The sequence below is a fragment of the Meles meles genome, chromosome 9 (assembly GCF_922984935.1).
Source record: "Meles meles chromosome 9, mMelMel3.1 paternal haplotype, whole genome shotgun sequence".
In the NCBI taxonomy this organism is placed as follows: domain Eukaryota; kingdom Metazoa; phylum Chordata; class Mammalia; order Carnivora; family Mustelidae; genus Meles; species Meles meles.
In genome coordinates this window covers 1485936-1504586 of record NC_060074.1, presented here as the reverse complement: position 1 = coordinate 1504586, position 18651 = coordinate 1485936, and the positions used below count along the sequence as shown (strand labels likewise).

The following is an 18651-nucleotide window of genomic DNA, read 5'->3' as shown; positions in this document are numbered from 1 at the left end:
AGAACATGAGATGGTTGTGATCTCTGACCTGTAGGGCTGGGTCCATCTACAAGACACACCGGAGGAAGGGAGGCATCTAGACATCTGAGGGAACAGGCGGCCTCCAAGATGGCTTCCAGTAACGCTGCTCCTGGCACTGATGCCCTTCCGTGATTCTCCTGCCCCTGAACGTGGCTGGAGCTGAAACTCACGTCTACGGTCCTGAAGATGGCAGAAGTGGCGGTACTTCAGGTGATACGTCAGTTTCCTGTGGCTGCCCTAACAAATAACCACAAACGGGGTGACTTAAAGCAACAGAAATCTATTCTGTCATAGTTGTGGAGGCCAGAAGTGAAAGCAAGTTGTCAGGAAGGCCACACGACCTGTACAGGCTCGTAAGGAGGTTTTGTTCTTGCCTCTTCCAGCTTCTGGCGGCTCCGGGTGGTCCTTGACTTGTGAGGGCATCACCCGAGTCCTTGCCTCTGTCTTCACAGGGCCTTCTCCTCTCTTAAGGACACAAGCCACTGGATTATTGGGCCTCATCCGGTCCATCCAGGATGTCGGCACTCAAGATCTTCAGTTGAGCTAACCCTCCAAAGACTCTTTCCAAATGTCACATCCACAAGTACCACAGGTTAGGACTTGAACATGTGTTTTCGGGGCCATCACGAAACTCACTACACACGGAATGACACTTCCTACATTCGGCTGGAAAGGGGTGTTGTTTCCACAGACGTGCTCACTTTCGCTCCCTCTTAGACTGCTTGTCCCAGGGAAAACTAACTCCCTACGGAGAGAGCCCCTGCCCCCACGGCTGAGTCTGGACGTGGACTTTTCGGCACCAGATGAGCTCTGAAATGACTACAGCTCCAGCTGACGGCATGACAGCAACGTCACGGGAGACCCCGAGCCAGAGGCACCAGTTAAACAAACTGTGAGATACTCCGTAAGCACTGTTTCAGCCTGGTAAGTTCTGAAGTGATTTACCACACAGCAGCAGAACACTAACATGAGCTCACACAAATGTCAAGGCCAGGTCACCAATAATTCAGACAAGCCACAGAAATAATTCAGTTCAGCATTTAAGAAATATTACAGAGTATCCTCTATAAAACTAAAGTTTGTGTCTGTAATGATAAATGATAAGCCAACCCTCAAGAATCTTAGAGCCTCGGGAAGTGTAGACAAGACCACAGCGCGTGGTATGATGGAGGAATGTAAACCGCGTCATGGTACAGCGCACACAGAAGGGGATCTGGTCCAGATTCCAAAAGTCAGAGAAGACTTCCTGGAGAAGTTGAATTCTTCCCTTCCCCAAACTGGCCTACCTATAACTATATATTATCAAAGTTCCCTTCCTTGCAAAATTTAAGACTCCTCTAAGTAGTAAGCTCACTTTTCCTGTCCGTTGCACTAAGACTCCTGTAATCAATTTACCTAAGCTTTTAGGGCAAGAACATATATCCACTTCTGCCACCGAAAAGGCTGAAGCTAAGTTATATACACAGGGATTACTAATCTTTACTTTGTATTTCATGGTTTGTTTGCTGTAACTTGTTTTTAGCCTTATTGTACTTTTACTTTCATTTTAAGGAAACTCAATCACTTTTAATAGTAAATAAATGAATCCTCAATTACATAAGGAATTGCAATGAAATCTACAAACAGAACACAGTGAGAGAGGACAGAAAAGTCCTCAGTGTTCAAAACCGAACCTATAATTTTATCAACAAAATAATCTCACTTTTGCCATATTTTCCCCATTTTTGTTAATTCCATCGACTTGCCCCTCTTGCCTAATGTAGAAGACCCTCCCCTTGACCTCCCGGCACTTAAACCACTGCCTGGTTTTTACTTACATTAATCTCACCCTAGATAAAATTTCCATTGTTTCTTCTTTGAATTTTTCCAATGTTTAGAAACATTGCTTCCTTGGTAACCCTCATCAGACTTGATGTCTCTGAGAAAACCCCACCAGCTGATAATCTAGTACTTTCATCTCAACATAAGCAGTTACCAACTAGTTTGTTTAAAAATGTGGTTCAATTGGGGGCGCCTGGGAGGCTCAGTTGGTTAAGTGTCTGCCTTCAGCTCAGGTCATGATCTCAGGGTCCTGGGATCCCTGCTCAAGAGGAAGTCTACGTCTCCCTGTCCCTCTGGCCCTCCCCTCCTCAAATAAATAAATCTTTTTTAAAAATGCGGTTCAATTCTTACGCTATCATGTCATATTACATTGATTTGTGGGTCATGCGTGCCTCATCCCCCGCACTACACGCTCCTCAGGAATGAAGATTACATCTTCATCTTTTTTCCTACAGTTTCTCAAGTTCTTCAAGTACGTGGCAAACAGCAAGAGTTTAACAAATGCTGATGAAATGAAAGGCAAAGTCTGTAAATCATCTCCCTTCCTTTCAGTCTGCTCCCCCTTCCGTAGTCTAACACACATACGGCTTCTTAAAGGACTCCACGACCATCTCACTCCCCTGCAGCCATTCCTTCACTGTATGATGATGGAATACAAATGCCTAAGTACAGAAATCCAGATCCACAACATACTTCCCATCACTCCACTGTATCTGCCTTATCCTTCCCATGTCCTGAACACCCCTTACTTTCTCAGCTACGCACCTCGCTCCAAGTTGGCCCTCCATGTATATGTCCGCCCGTCAAAGTTCTACCTACTCTGAAAAGCACAACTCAACTGGTCTCTCTCATTTTTGAAGTGTTCTTGGCACCTAGCGCGTTCTACTTTTACCTAAGGAACTGAAATATATTTCTTATCTTGACACATTTTATTGAAAATTAAGAGATAAGAAAATACTTCTATACCTTCCTGTCCTTAATGTCCACCATCACCACCACCCTCAATGATAATCAAATAATCATAGTGCTTACTTAGGCTTAGTACAAGAATAAATTTCCACTAATACTAATTAAATAAATATATTTGTTATCATTTATAAATAATGTATTTTTAGACAGTGTAGAAAGATTATGGATACATAATATTTGCTTTTCTTTTATATTTAGTTATGTAAGAGATACATTGGTTGAATATATGTGAGTAGACGATGCTACTACTTACAAGTAAAATTTAGAAGGTTAATCTAATTTTGAAATTTTTTCTTCAACACAAACTAGGTTTTGTTTGGGTATTTCTTTGAAAGAAAACATTTTAAGTCATGGATCAACATTTTCAAAAACGGCTAACAAAAACTGTAGCTATAACTCATTACTACTTTCTGGAGGTAAATTCAGAAATAATAAAAAGTCTTTGAAATTTTATAGCCATTGAGCCAGTGATGCTAATTTTAGTAACTCTACCAAAGCAAAATGAGTGATGTACACACCAATCTATGTATAAAGATATTATGAATAAGAAACACAATCTCAAAAATATTTTAAAATCATTTATGTTTATCTTAACAGATACAAAGAAAAATAAGAAACATTAATTTATACTGTCAGAGCAAAATAGATTTGTTACAAAAATAATAAAGAAATTCAGCAAAGAAACATCCCAACTTTGTTTAAAGCAGAAAACCAATAAAACCTTAAATGATATAGAACAAAAGGATAACAGAAGGTTTTTGGTTTTATTTATTTATTTTTTTAAGTAGGCTCCATGACCAGTGTGAAGCCCAACTCTGGGCTTGAACTCTTGACCCCTGAGATCAAGACCTGAGCTGAAATCAAGAGTCTGACAATCGACTGAACCACACAGGCGTCCCAAGAAGTTATTTTTGGAAATACATGCTCATTTGTGATTTTAATTTTATTTTGGTTTTGCTTTTATGTATTTCAACATATTCTGCAATAAAACTATCTCTTTAAATATTTAGTACAAAAAAAATGTTTATAGTTTCAAATCTTTTTTCAAAATGGTGTAAGTATATAAACAACCACTTATTCTTACCTGGGCGAGCTTGACTATCGTTGAAAGAATATGCAGACTCGTAACTTCAAATAGTTTCAATCATACAGTTGTCATCTGAGTTCTTCAACCACTTTCTCTCCCATGTATATCAGAAGGAATCACATATAACTAAAAATAAAATTAAAATTGGATGGAATAGAAGTAACAAATAATTACACTTATGTGTATTTTAATTCAGAACCTATGGTACATACTCTAAAATTCTAAGTATGCTTCTTGTGAAAGTTCAAGAAAGTGACTTAATGGGGCACCTGGGTGGCTCAGTGGGTTAAATAAACCCTCTGCCTTCGGCTCAGGTCATGATCCCATGTGGGATCGAGCCCCACATCGGGCTCTCTGCTTCTCAGGGAGCCTGCTTCCTCCTCTCTCTCTGCCTGCCTCTCTGCCTAGTTGTGATTTCTGTCAAATAAATAAAATAAAATAAAGTTACTTAATAAAAAACAAAGCAAAACAGGGGTAAAACATGTAATTTTTTTGAAAAGCTAGAGTAACAGATTGCTAGATAAGGTCAAATAGCAAAATTGCTAGATAATAAGTTAAGTGTTTTAACTCATGGACACGTTACTATGAAGGCACAGTGATGACGGCTGACAGTCGTCCCCCGGCCCGTCCCCCCCGTCCCCCCCCCCCCCACAGCGGGCTGAGCAGCTAGCCTCAGCTATCTCCCTCCAATATCACTAATTAAACCAACCAAGCGCATACTCTGTCCCTGATTAAGACGATGAAACAGAATTTTAGAAAGCACTGATCTATTTTAACTTTCATTCCACTTCCACTGCTGTGGAGAAGCATTCAGGTAACTTATCCTTCTATTCATTTTCATGCTACATGAGAAGAGACATAGAGGCTGATTAAGATTTTTACATTTTTTATTCCAACAGATGAAAGGAAAAAGTCTTTCCAGATGCAACATAAATTATGACTTCCCTCAATTTGGTCATTTCAAATGTACCTGTGATATAAATTTCAAATACTAGCAAAAATGTTCACAGTATAGTATCTCTTCTTGCCAAAATAGCTGTTGTTTTCTGTTTTGTTTTCGAAAAAATACAAAAATGTATCTCACTCTTTTGTTCTGCATCCTTACATAATTTTGATACAGACCATTGGTAAAGCCAAATCCAAGAGTTTGACTTTCTCAAATTATAGACCAGAAACACAATTCAAATATTTTATTTCTGCCTCTTTGTATCTAAGCCATCTGAATATTCTGAAAACTATGTTTTTCCTTCTCATCCACAATTTTCTTTAGAAGTCTGTTTGTCTATTTGCTCACACTATTCCTGTTCTTTTTCTAACAAAACTTGAGAAAGAAAGGATCTTCATTTGGATGGCCCCAGAGGCAAACTCTGAGGTAATAATTCAAGTAAGTTTGTTTGGAAGACACTGAAGGAAAGGGTTTATAAAGATCATCCACAACATCTACCACAATAGACAAAGACTATAAAATTTGAATTAAAATATGAGCGTGGTTTATTTTAAGGCCATATGTGAAAAAAAGTTTATCTACCCAGTGATGCTATTATTGACTAAATCACATAGTACTCTCTTAGTGTTTACTAAATCTTAGGGTATATACATGATACAATCCATTTTCTCTTTCCTCAAAATGTAAAGGCTCCATGACCACAGAGCTCCAGCTGTAGAACTCAAACATGACACAGCTAAAAGGTAACCACGAAACTATGTCATCATTTCCAAAGTGACTAGATAATTTTTCTTTTTTGTCTTGGGGAGAAGGGAGAAAAGGGAACACAAAACTAGTTCTTTTTTAGCATAATGATGACTTCTCCATTTTGTGCAAATATTGGTCTCATGAAAATAAGTAAGAAAGAAATCACCCAAGATAACATAAGTAACCAGATTGTTCCAAAAAATCTGATTCCAAAATATTATAGGAAAGTAAATATTTCCTTAAGGTGGTTAATGCAATTTATCATCCCCACAGTTTTTATTTCTATTGACTGAAATCCAGTCTTCCTGAGGTAGTGTTTTCAGACAGGATTATTTAATGCAATGTGACAGAATGAAGACGAGCACTGAGACTCCCACATCAAAGAACAACAACGAACTTGTGCTTCCATCTTTTTCCTGCGAGAGAGTGACTTGCACTCTGAGGGGGGACTGTTGTTCCATGTCTGATACGATTGCATTTGTGCACAGGAAGAGCATTTTCGAACAGTCTTGAGAAAAAATAAATGTTCGTAGGTTGTTCTTTTGAATACATATTTTAAAATATAAAATCCTGTTTCCAATTTGAATGATTCTTAAAATTTCAGTATGACCCGGGGCGCCTGGGTAGCTCAGTGGGTTAAGCCGCTGCCTTCGGCTCAGGTCATGATCTCGGGGTCCTGGGATCGAGTCCCGCATCGGGCTCTCTGCTCAGCAGGGAGCCTGCTTCCCCTTCTCTCTCTCTCTCTCTCTCTCTCTGCCTGCCTCTATCTACTTGTGATCTCTCTCTCTGTCAAATAAATAAATAAATAAATTTAAAAAAAAAATGAGTATGACCCTAATACATTCAATTTCATCTTATTTTGCCACCACTTATTACAGATTGATATGAAACTTGAAGATGTGCACGAAATTAAGTGAAGAATCATGTCTGTACCAGAAGCTTCATTTTCCCAGCAGTACTAAAGAAACTAACATGGTTAACACTGTGATATGACTAGATGCTTCAATCTGTTAGTGCAACACGGCACCTTTAAGTACTTCATACACAGTAAAACCAATTAAAACAAACAAGTCAGGTTAAGACATATTTCTACTTGTCATCAAATGAAACAGAAACCAGCATTATCAGGATCTTAAAACTTTCTCAAAATCATTTTGCTGCTTATTTTTCTCTTTGTAGCTAGCCCCAAGAATTTAGCAATATCTCAAACTATTAAACAAAATGTTGCAAAAAAAAAGAGTTCCTAGATACTCATCTTTTATTCTCGATGGGATTCTAAATTCAAATATATAAAATCAGATCTTTGGCCTGTGATTTTCTTTTTCCTTTTTTTTCTTGTCTTGTGATTTTAATTAATACTAAAATTTCTGTTCTACTTATTCAAGCAGAAACCTGGCATTATCATAATCCTTCATTTCCTTTGCCCATCATCATAAAGTTAAATCAGAATAAATTCAATTCTACTTAATACAAAAGACGCCATTTTGTTTCTTCTCCCAGTGACATCCTCACCAACGCATCAGCAGTCAGCTGCGAGCGGTCTAACAAGTAAGCTGGTCACATCACCCTCCGGACAAAGTCCAAACGACTTAGTATGCATTAGCATCCTAGTCCAAATGCCTTAGAATCTCTTCCTAATGATGTCTTGTCAAAGATTTTCACTCTAATGCCCGAAAAGGGTATAAACTGTCATGGTGGCTTGGGGCAGTCATTTCCTGTTTGCGTTCATCTTCTCACTGAGGCAGCGGCACACCTACAGTCATAACTACACCCACGCTCTAAGGAATGTGAAGCTGGAAAATTAATTCAGTTCATCGGACAAATATCCATTGAGCACGTACTGAACACCCAACTGCACTGGTCATCAGGGAGAAGAAAAGAAGTCCAAGTCCTCCTTCGCATTTGTCAGTTGATAAGGACTATGTCAACCGCAAAGTCGAGTGCTAAAGAAACACAGACAATGTTTAGGAAAGTCCTACTAAAAAGGATGGAATCTGTGAACCTTCGGTTTAGAAGTCATCTAGTGAAGAAAATGGGAAAGGCCACCACCGGCAGGGGGAACAGCAACAGCGAAGGCACACGACTGAGAAACAACGTGCCACCCTCGAGGACAGGCAAGCAGTTTGGTAGACGCGATTTGAAACGAGAACACTTACAGGATTGTTTTATAAGAAATCTGAACACTAAGATAAGGCCATTATCAGAAAGGCTCTTTAGCACCAGACTGTAAAATTTGGATTTTTACCCTAAAGATGATGGGAGTATGATAAAACAGGGAAGGGGTGCAATAAAGTATGTATTTCAGGAAGATCGTATGGCAAATGTGCTCTCAGGAGACCATGGAAGAGAGAAGCTGAGGTAAGGAAACTGCTTCTTAGAAATCTATGTATATTTGTTAAGTGGTAAAATAGAAATATAGACTCTAGGCCTTCGTATTCATAAGATGTAAAGCTGGAATGGTGCTTGGGATTTAATTTACATAAGAACAGAGCAAGACCAAGACAGCTCTGGCCCTGGGCTTTCCTATTCTCAGAGATGTCAGTCTGGACCGAGAATTCATATCGTCTGTTGTCATTCATGTGCATTTTAAGTTCCCTTTCCTCGGCTCTCATTATGGAAAGAAAAAAGTGACAGAGGATGACACATGACAAACTATTTCAGAATTAATAACACTTTTAAATTCGCCAATTTAAAAACAAATTCAACCTAGTTCTTTCCTCTGCATTTGACACAAAACTTTTAGAGATGCTTTGAAGCTGTCACCAGCAGGAATTTTCCTAATTAGAAGAAGTAGGAGAACAATTATCAAGTCATTCACCCTTTCTGGTAAAATCGGTGGAAAACACAAGTCACTTTCTGTGAAACTTTTGGTTATTATATTTTTCAGCCTGACTGGGTTAAGGCAGAACCTTCGTTCTTTTTTACCATTAACTCTTCACCAACTTTGGTTTCTCAAATATGAAGAACCATTTAAGGAAAAACACAGCCAAGGCAATGAGATGGATCCGAAACACTGACGACAGGCCATAGGTGAAAAATGGGGGATGCCTGGGTGGCTCAGTCGTTAGGTGTCTGCGTTCGGCTCAGGTCCTGGGACTGAGTCCCACATGGGGCTCCCTGGTCAGCGGGGAGTCTGCTTCTCCCTCTCCCTCTGCCTGGTGCTCCCTCTGCGTGCGCTCTTCTATCTCAAATAAACAAATAAAATCTTTAAAAAAATTCATGATGGGTTAATGAATGACATAGGACAGAGTGAAAATCATACTAGGGTAAAGAAACTTTTTTAATGCAGTAGGAATTTGAAGATTAAAATATTGGGCTAGGAAAAGGGATGGAAATCTTAGCGATGTTTGGAGGAACGAGGAAGAAAGAAGACCAAGAGAGCAACAGCAGAGAAAGCTATTCTCCCGCAATCAGTCATCAAAAGTCTGAGAGTCACTCTGTTTGAGCTGGGAAGGTGACACTGGGAACACAGAGGCACTGATTTGCCTCAGCCAACGAGGCACCTTCCTGGACATGCAGATAGTCGGTTCTCCTCAATCACACGGCTGCTGCACACGGTAAAAGGGCTCCTGCCACAGAAGACCAGCGCATCATAAACACCGTGGCAGGGAAATTAACAAACGAACACTATACATCATAAGAATTTAGAGAGAAATACATGAGATATTCCATCCATAGCAGCCATCCTGTGCCTGGCACATAGAAACATGACTTAGTAACTCACATCGCTTTACTGCTTCCCCTATCGTCCCCCTTCCGCATTACAGAGAAACTGCAGTGCGCGTCTCAGCACACGAACCTTTGTGTTCATCTCAAAAGATGCTTTATTGTGCTCTCCTGGAACTGAAATTACTAGTTCCAAAGTAGTTGATCTTTCAGGCATTTTCATACACATCACCAATGTGTCTTCTAGAAAGATCTACCAACCAAGGCTTCCATCAACAGCAGGTGATAATGCTAACTGCGACCACCCTCACCAGCAAGGATTTTTTTTCTTACTCTTTTGACAATTTGATTGTTCAAAAACATGTCTTTTTCTAAAGTGTGTATTTCTTTAACTACAAGTAAGGCACAGCTTTTATGTGTTAGACTTATTAAATATTTTATAATTTTTATTTTCCTGTTGGCATACTGTTCTTATATTTTAATGAGGTTTTTGGAGATTTTGATACAAATATATTCCTCAGGGCCTTTGAACCTTTTATTCTCTCTGCCTTCATTGCTCTTCTTCTAGGTAACCACACTCACCACTCAACTCCGTCATTAGGTAAGGAAAGGTCGGTTTTCAGTTTCCCTTAATGTCTACAAGACAACGTAAGCTGCTAGTCCTTACTTTGAGATCTTAGCTATGAGCTGATATAAAGGCATTCAAGCAGCTAAATCATTATCAAAGGTGTCGAAGAATTTCATTTAATGGTTATATCTAATATATTTTATAAATTTAATTAGTTTTAATTTTTTGAGTAATCATCTTACTTAGTTCTAATATGCTAGGATTATTTCTAAAACACTGAAAATACGGATTTCAACACCACAGTCTTTAAAAACGGAATTTTGTTCAAATATTCTCAGTACTTTGAGCTCCTTCCTTCTGTCCTTCCTTCCTTCGTCCCTCCTGTCCTCCTTCTTACTTTCTCTGCGCTCTTCTTTACTTCCTTCCTTTATCTCAGAAAACAAAATCATAAGTTACTATTCAGGAAACCAAAAAAAAAAAATTTACAAAATACCTAAGCTAAAAGCCACCCTTAATTTTTAAAAAACTTTATTAAAAAAGTTGTAAAACCATATACATATATTTAATGTTTGAGGAAAGGAGCACCTACTCAATAAAGGCTCTTAGGAAGCATTTTTGTAAACAGCCACACAACAGAGATTGCTCAAATAAAGGAAATCAAGAAACTACGGTTGATTCCTTAATAAAAAATTGGGGCAGAAAACATTCATAAACTTGGGTTACGTAAAAAGTCTTTAGTTTAATTTTTCAAGTCCTGTGGAGTTTAATTTTCCTCATGTTAATGTCTACGAAGTATGTAACGTATTTAAAGGCAAATTTCAGTGAGCTGCAATTCCGTGTTCCAATTTCCCACAGTACAGGTGGGGGTGGGGAGGAGACTTTTATTCTTCTTTGTTTCTATTCTAAAATAATTACAATAACACCATAATGGGATAAAATTAAATTATACAAACACTGCTCAATAAAACCTAGAAAACCTTGTGTATCAATGTAATTCAGCACATGAAAAGTATATACACACATCCACTAATAACCAAACAGTTACTATCTTATGGATGAAGAAACAGCCTTTTGAGATGCTATCATCTCAAGTATGGTTATGTTTCAAGGCCTTTTTTCAGTAATCAAACATTTTCAGTATCAAGACTTTGCCATCTTCCGTTGTAAATCTGCTATGAAATATCAGTGTACCATTTTAACTGGCTGTTGTTTTGCACAATGGTTTTTTCACCTAACAGCACACATTTCACTTTTCATTTAATTTAGTATATACATACACTGGCCTTTCCTGCCACCTGTGACACCCCCATGGGGGAAAAAAAAAATAAAAAGGTAAACAAAAAAACCAAAAACAAAATAAAACCAAAAACTACATTCTCATAACTGCCCCTGGATTTCCTTTGCAGACCTGTAGTTCTTCCCTTCTCCCTGATGTGTTAGGTTTGACTGAGGGAGGCTCTGGTGCAAATTCCAACACTGGCCAATAAGAGTATGAGGACCCTAGCCCTCCCTTATTTTTCAGGAATTTGGAAATGTGCACTATGTTAAAGTAAGGAAAATCAAATCAGCACCTTTTTCTAAAACTATTTATAAAGAAACCATCCTTTTCATATGAGTTGATTAAACTGAGGACTGAAAGAATGATGGCCATTTTGTCCTCAGGCCTGGATTCGGCCTTGTCTGAAGCATCATCTAGAACTTTAAATTATAATAACCAACATGTATTTTTTAACTGAGTTTTAATTGGTTTTCTGTCAAGTTCAAGCAAATGATCACTCTGGAATATATGCTATTTACTAATGTATAATATATAATTTATTGAATTTTCATTTTACTTTCTCCAAATTGAACTAACAATATAAAATGAGCCAAATAATTGAAAGATATATTCAAAAAAAAATAAAATTTTCTACAAAACTGTTATTCAGCTACTTTTTTGGTATTCTAAAGACATCTGAAGAAAAGGACATGGTAGGTCACACAAGTCTTCTGCAGCCTTTTAAAAATTAAGATGGGAGAGGGGCACCTGGATGGCTCAGTCCGTTAGGCTACCAAGTCTTGATTTCAGCTTGGACTGCAGTCTCAGGGTCCTGAGGTCAAACCCCGCCCAGGGTTCTGTGTTCAGCAGACTCTGCTTAAAAGTCTCTCTCCCTCTTCCCCTGCCCCTTTGCCCCTTCCCTCTCAAATAAATAAATGAATAAATATTTTCTTAGTTTTTTAGTTTTTTATTTGTTTTAAGATTCTATTTACTTATTTATTTATCTGACAGAGAGATAGCGAGAGAGCACGAGGGGAGAGGAGGGGCAGAGGGAGAGGGGGCAGTGGGCAGAGAGAGATGCAGGGCTGGATCCAAGGACCTTGGGATCATGACCTGAGCCAAAGGCAGATGCCTAACCAACTGAGCCACCCAGGTGTCCCATAAATATCTTAAAAAAAAAAAAAGAATTAAGAGGGCAGAACTTACATACTTTAAAATGTTTCCCTTTTTTTTTTTTTGTTTTTGAAAACGTGTGTGTTTTCTTAAGAAATGATACAATATAGGGGGCGCCTGGGTGGCTCAGTGGGTTAAGCATCTGCCTTCAGTTCAGGTCATGATCCCAGGGTCCTGGGATCGAGCCCTGCATGGGGCTCCCTGTTCAGCGCAGAGCCTGCTTCTGCTTCTCCCCCTGCCCATCCCCCTGCTTGTGCTTACTTGCTTCTCTCTTTCTCTCAAATAAATAAACAAAATCTTACAAAAAAAGATACAGTATGGGCTTTCATGAACTCTAGACTGGAGCACTGCATTAATCACATACTCTGTTGAAGACAGTGTAAATGTGATTGATGTATACAACTGGTAAACAAAGTCAGGATGGATATGAACACCTTTATAAATCCGATATGCAACAGGAGATGCACATCATTTTATTAATTAAACAAACTACACAAGATGAATAATATCCCTTCATTCCTGAAGAAGTAATGTTATGTTTTGTATAAAAGCAAATAAAGACCTTATTGGCAGCTGAACAGAATTACTCCTACCCGATTCTACTTTCATTTTCTTTGGAGCTTCTCACAAAGACAACACCTAAGCGAACACTGTGCCTTACCAGCTGGTCATAGAAGCTTCCGGGTAGTTACTGAAGTTGACACCTGAACCTTTCATAGCTCTTCCCTATCTGATAAGGGTTTGATATCTATTATGTAGCACCCCAATGGCCTATCAAAAATAAAGACTTGAACTATCAGTATCAGCCAGAAAAATGCATCCAACTTTATTTTGTAAGAGATTTAATAAAGCTGTATCAGATAACTGGTGTACAATTTCACCATTCTTGAAGACTCAGTGCACAAAATATCATTAGCACCCCAAGAAGTCCTCCCCAAATAAATGTCAGCTATAAAGAAAGAAAAGTTTAGCTTCGCTTTTCTTCATTGTTCCCGTTTAAAATAATAATAATAATAATAATAATAATAATAATAATAATAACCATTTTCCTTTTATCTTAAGTAGGTTCAAATGTAAAATGATATCTAAATAAGCCTTGTTCTCCAGGGTACCTGATCCTTCCCCAGAATTCTCTTCTCCCCTTGCTAGCCCCATCTCAAACAGAACTCAGTGAACCATCATCACTGAAGAAAGAGGTCATAGATTATAACCATATGTGTGAAACACTCCTCCCCCGACCCCAGGATAGAGTCTAAGGTAATAAATGAATATAGAAAATACTTATAATGAACACGCATATTTACCCAAGCTACGAAGTTCTTTCTCTCCAGCCTCCTCTGTCACACATTTTCTTCATCAGGAGGGGGTGCTTTCTATCCTCACCAAACATCAACGAGATCTCTAGTTTTTCAGTTATTCTTCAATCACTTTGTGATAAATGAAGATAGTTTCCTATCTGTGAGCAAAGAAGATTACAATCATCTCATTTGAACCTAATCTCCCCAAGTTCCAGAACCCAATGATATGGTTTAACACAGAGCAGGCCTTTTCTTTGTTCACAGATTTACCAAAAAGGGATAAAGTGTGGAAATGTCATCATAACTGGGTCAAGTCTAATTTCATTGCACAAATGTTCTGCATGTGAGTTAGGTCAAAGTCCGCTACAGAGCTCTCGCCCCGGATGCTAATAACACTTGTGCCTCCTCTCCCGGGGCTTCGGCTCAAAGGAGCTGCCTACCCATAAAAGCGCTTTCAGAAGTGTAAAGTACTGTGCAAATACGAGGTCTTGTCACTAGCAAAAAGGACACATTCCAGGAAAAGTTACACCCTGTGCTGAGAAAACAGACTGTGCAAGCAAAGTCCCCTTTCCCAGCAAGCGATATCAGAGCCCGCACTAGCCAGGAAAGTCTCCGCGAGGACGTCCTGCGAGAATCCAGTACTGAGAATCCAGTACTGAGCCGCAGAGAATAGGAGAGCCTGCCGCACACCAAGCACAGCTGATTTCCACGCTCTCAGTAGTTAAAAGAAGTCAATGACCAAAAAGTGGTATTCCAAACGCTCTAGATCTATTTTGAGGTGGAAAGTATGACTGTTAGCCATAGCAGGTCCCTCCTCTGGAAAACCCCCGACTAGGCAATGCAAGGCAGACCAGCTTTCCTCTCTTCGCATTGCATGAAAACACTTAAGATCCACTCAGGACAGTGCATTTTTTCAAACAATGAAAACTTCATTTCGCTCAGTTACTTAAGATCCTACTACCAAGAGCACACCTTTGCTCTAAGTGGTTAGAGCAAAAAAAGCAAAATGAAAGAAACAAAAAGCCTCCCCACATTACAGACTAAAGCAGAGGGAAACAATGACCCCCTCTTCAAAATGTAACTGAAACCTGGAGCGCCAGTTGGTAACAACTGGTGACATCACGAATCTGCTCCTTCCCCGTGTCTGCCAGTTTTACTCACCCAGGGAACCTTCCTGAACACCTGCCCAGCGCCGTACACTGGGGACACGACGAAATCACGAAGCTTCTCATCTCGCAAAGGAGTCGGGCACACATACGAACTAGACCTTGTTGTCGTAAACGCTGAACTAGAGGTCATGCTATTTGCATCCTAGCACTGCAGCTGACTCCGTTCTCAATGTCTGAACAATCTATTCAAACTCGTTCAGTGCTGACGGTGATGAACGTGCAAGTTCAACTTTCCGGAACATTTCACTGTTATAATAACATCTTATTTTCAAAACAACGCTGTCTTCGACGAAGGGTCCGTCTTTTACAGGGAATGAAAATCAATACTTGATGAGTTACGAGCATCAGAGCCAAGACCACAACCCAGGAGTTCCAACTCTTCGTTTCCTTTTCACAACTGGAGGACAGCCCTCTGGTCTGCATGCTAAAATCCTCTGTACTATTTACCATCTTACCTCACTTTTTTTTTTTCAAACTATGACTATTGATAATATGGTTAAAGAAAAATCTTCACCTATTATAGCTAAAGCAAGCTCATGGGAGAAAACTATCCTACGCTATGATTTTACTGCCAAATGAAATAATGAAGTTTATTTTTTTTTCTATTAGTACCTGCCAGGAAAATCTACTACAGAAGAAAACAGACACAGTGGGAAGCCTGAGAAACATATCAGGTGCTCGTACACCAGTGAAAATTGCCACCTCATCACGGCAACCGTTCTGTTCAAGCTGCTCCCATCTTGCCGGCTGATTTGTAAGTAGAGCAATCACGGGCGCACCGTCTCCCTGAATCACGTAAGAACCGCATCACTCTCTCGTGCCGGCACAATAAACGCTCAAGAGAGATCTGGGAAGGAGCTGGTGGGGAGAAGCAAAGGTGCACTAGAGGAGAGAGAACTCTTAGGTCATCAAGATCCACCTTGCCAAAAATCAAACAAACCAGAACAACAAGAAAACACACACACACACACACAGTTAAACGGGAGCAGCACACACATTTAAAAGCAACATGTCTCACTTTTCAAAATCTCTAACTCTGCTTCTTGCCAGTGTCACCTCTAGTCTTCGAGTCCCTGCTCGGGACTTCACGGAGAAGGGACACATTCAAGACAGCAGCAACACCCCGAGATGCCGTCTTCACACTTTCTAAAACGGAAAGAGCCTCACACACGTGAGATGTCACCATGACCACGTCAGCTGAACTCCCCGCACAAGTTACTCACGCATCTTCAAGTCCCGCCCAGAGATGAAAACAACCACGAAGCAGTAAATGAAAATTCAGCTGGAAGGGAAATCTGTGAAGTCACCGAGGGAGGTGACGAATAAACGTGCGACGACATCCCGGAGACCGAGCAAGGAGCAGTCATTTCTCACTCGCTCTTCGCTTTCCCGAGGCAGAAACACGGAAGGCCCAGGAGGCTGGCAGGGGCAGCGGGGCCGGGACACCGCACTCCGGGCCGTCCTCAAGCTGCCATCCCTGGGTCCCCAGCGCCCCCAGCGCCTGCAGACCCCACCCACAGGGCGCCCGCCTGGTCCTCCCGCTGCAGGAAGAACCTGTCAAGGCGCTCGGGTAACGCTTGCCCTCGGATGGCCCTGGGCTGGGCACCGAGCTACGTGGAGACCCGGGGCGAAGACTCCACCTGAGGAAGCAGCCGTGGTTCGTCCCCACCGGAACCCGCTCTGTGCTCCAAAGCCCGGTGGGGAAGACAACTGGGCTAGCGGGACTGGGAGAAGGTGCTTCACAGATGTCCCCAGGCAGGAGAAGTCAGGAGTAAGGACGCCGGGTGACCAGACACTGAGTCAGAAGAAGAGATACTCCGTGGGACAGAGAGACTACTGGTAGCAGACGAGGCAGACAGAAGGGAGTGACCTCACCCCAACGGCCAAGAGTCAACTCCCTCCAGCAGGGGATAAGGAGGGCATCAGCTCCCAGCTGCCCCCCTGACGTCCTGTATCTTTTTTTTTTTTTAAGATTTTATTTATTTATTTGACAGGCAGAGATCACAAGTAGGCAGAGAGGCAGAGAGAGAGGGAAGCAGGCTCCCTGCTGAGCAGTGAGCCCGATGCGGGGCTCGATCTCAGGACCCTGGGATCATGACCTGAGCCTAAGGCAGAGGCTTTAACCCACTGAGCCAACCAGGCGCCCCCTGACATCCTGTTTCTGAATCTCCGTCCATTTTCCTTGGGCCCCCTTATAGACTAGACGAGTGGCTGGGATTCAGGTCTTCTTCATGCCGCAAACTTACTGAGATACAACTCAAAAGTGAATCTTCCTGCCTGCGTCAAAGGAACCTAACATCGCCTCTTCTGTCCGGTCTCAACAGCCACCTACGGTACCAGTTTTAAAACTGCAAAGGAACAAAACATCGCATACAACACTGTGAAAATAATATTTCTTTACTCTCTTTAATACACTCTTGAAGAATCAGACCAACCCAGTGAAAAGGAAAGGAAAGAAAGGCCACACAAATTCCTTAGGCATCTCAACTCACTGGAAAAAGGGAACTCTCCAAAAATGCTCTCCATTTGGAGATACCTGTTCCCCTCCAGCTAATTCCAAAGCAAAAACAAACAAACCTGTGCTATGATTTTTCTCTTTCTTCACAAGAACAATGAAGCACACATAATGTGCCTACAGCTTCTGTATTTTCTTTATTGTGCTTAAGACATTTTGTGGGGGTTTTTGTAGCTTGAGGCTAGGTTAAATATATTCATAGGCTCAATCAACAGAGCAGAAAAAAATACACTTTTCCATCTTACGGATCCCTCGCCGCCAGGAAAGCCCAGCCACCTCTTCTTAGGTGATACGCAGTTACACATCAGAACTCATCCTCCTGTACTAAAAAACACTAGGAACAGAGCTTCTACGGCACTTACAAAACCACACCCACAGCTGGGAGGAAGAAGAGCGAGGAATGGGGAAAGAGAAGCGTGAAAGAGAGAAGAGGGAAGGACAGGCTACAGGAAGGATGGCAGGGCAAGGCTACACCGAGCAGGAGAAAGGAGGAGGACACTAAAAGCTACCGGTGCACCACGGTCCTCCACCGTGTCCTCAGTCCAGGGCTCAGACCGGATCCTCACCCGCCCCACAGCCGAAGCACCCAGGCTTTTCCACTGTGCATGCAGCTATCTAGGTCACTCTTCTGACTGGCCTCCTCCCACCTCAAGCCACTATTCTGGGAGAAGGATGTAGATGCCCATGTTTCTAACTGTGCCTCCCTCCTGTGCACTTCAGTGCGGACCCGCTGCTGTCCTGGCACCCGTTTCTGAGTTTCCAGGATAACACCATCCCTTTGTGTCACTTCCCTCCATAGCTGGAACTTGACAAAGAAATCCCACTCACTGGCACGGGTAGGCCCAGAATGCGCAGGGACACCTGTGAAAGCCCCAGGTGTCTACATATTAAACACCATCTGCTTCTCCGTGGCTAGGCACAAGCTAAAGCTCCCATTGCTCCATCCTGAATCCTGGAGCTACTATGTGTCCTCATATTGGTCTGGAGGGAGTCGAAAGCAACCTGGGGCACGACGCGTCTGTCCACCCAGTGGAGCTCAACTGTGTGACCTACAGCTAAGGCAACTTCCCTGCACCTGCCGTCTCCTCCATCCGCCATAGCCCATCCCCACAGACATGGGCAACTGCTAACAGAAAAACTGGAAATACTGTTCCAGGAACGATAGTCCATTCAGGCAACCAGTATGGATTGCGTACTGGGCTTCTGTCCAGACAGTACTGACACAGCGATGAGCAAGACAGATTCTTCACCTTCGAGGAATCTGTGTTCTATTTACCTGCACAAATAAACTAAAATTTATAATTACACATAAAGGTAAAATCATTGTCCATTTGTTACTACAACAACAACAAAAAAAACATGTAATCTCATTCTATACTTCCTGGGGATAAAAATTCAGATTAGCTGGGCTTC

The 18651-nt window shown here is 41.2% G+C and overlaps 1 protein-coding gene across 11 annotated transcripts in view; it reads right to left on the bottom strand.

Annotated features, from left to right (window-relative positions):
* Positions 1-18651, bottom strand: part of GULP1 (GULP PTB domain containing engulfment adaptor 1) — a 260500-nt gene that overhangs the window by 175188 nt on the left and 66661 nt on the right. For 9 of the 11 annotated variants that reach the window (XM_046018774.1, XM_046018769.1, XM_046018773.1 and 6 more), the window contains exons 2-3: positions 13561-13712; positions 3896-4024 (exon numbers count right to left, since the gene is read on the bottom strand). The gene's annotated coding sequence lies outside the window, so the exon portion shown is untranslated. The remainder of the gene's footprint in view (positions 1-3895; positions 4025-13560; positions 13713-18651) is intronic. The other 2 variants (XM_046018772.1, XM_046018771.1) reach the window with 2 other exon arrangements.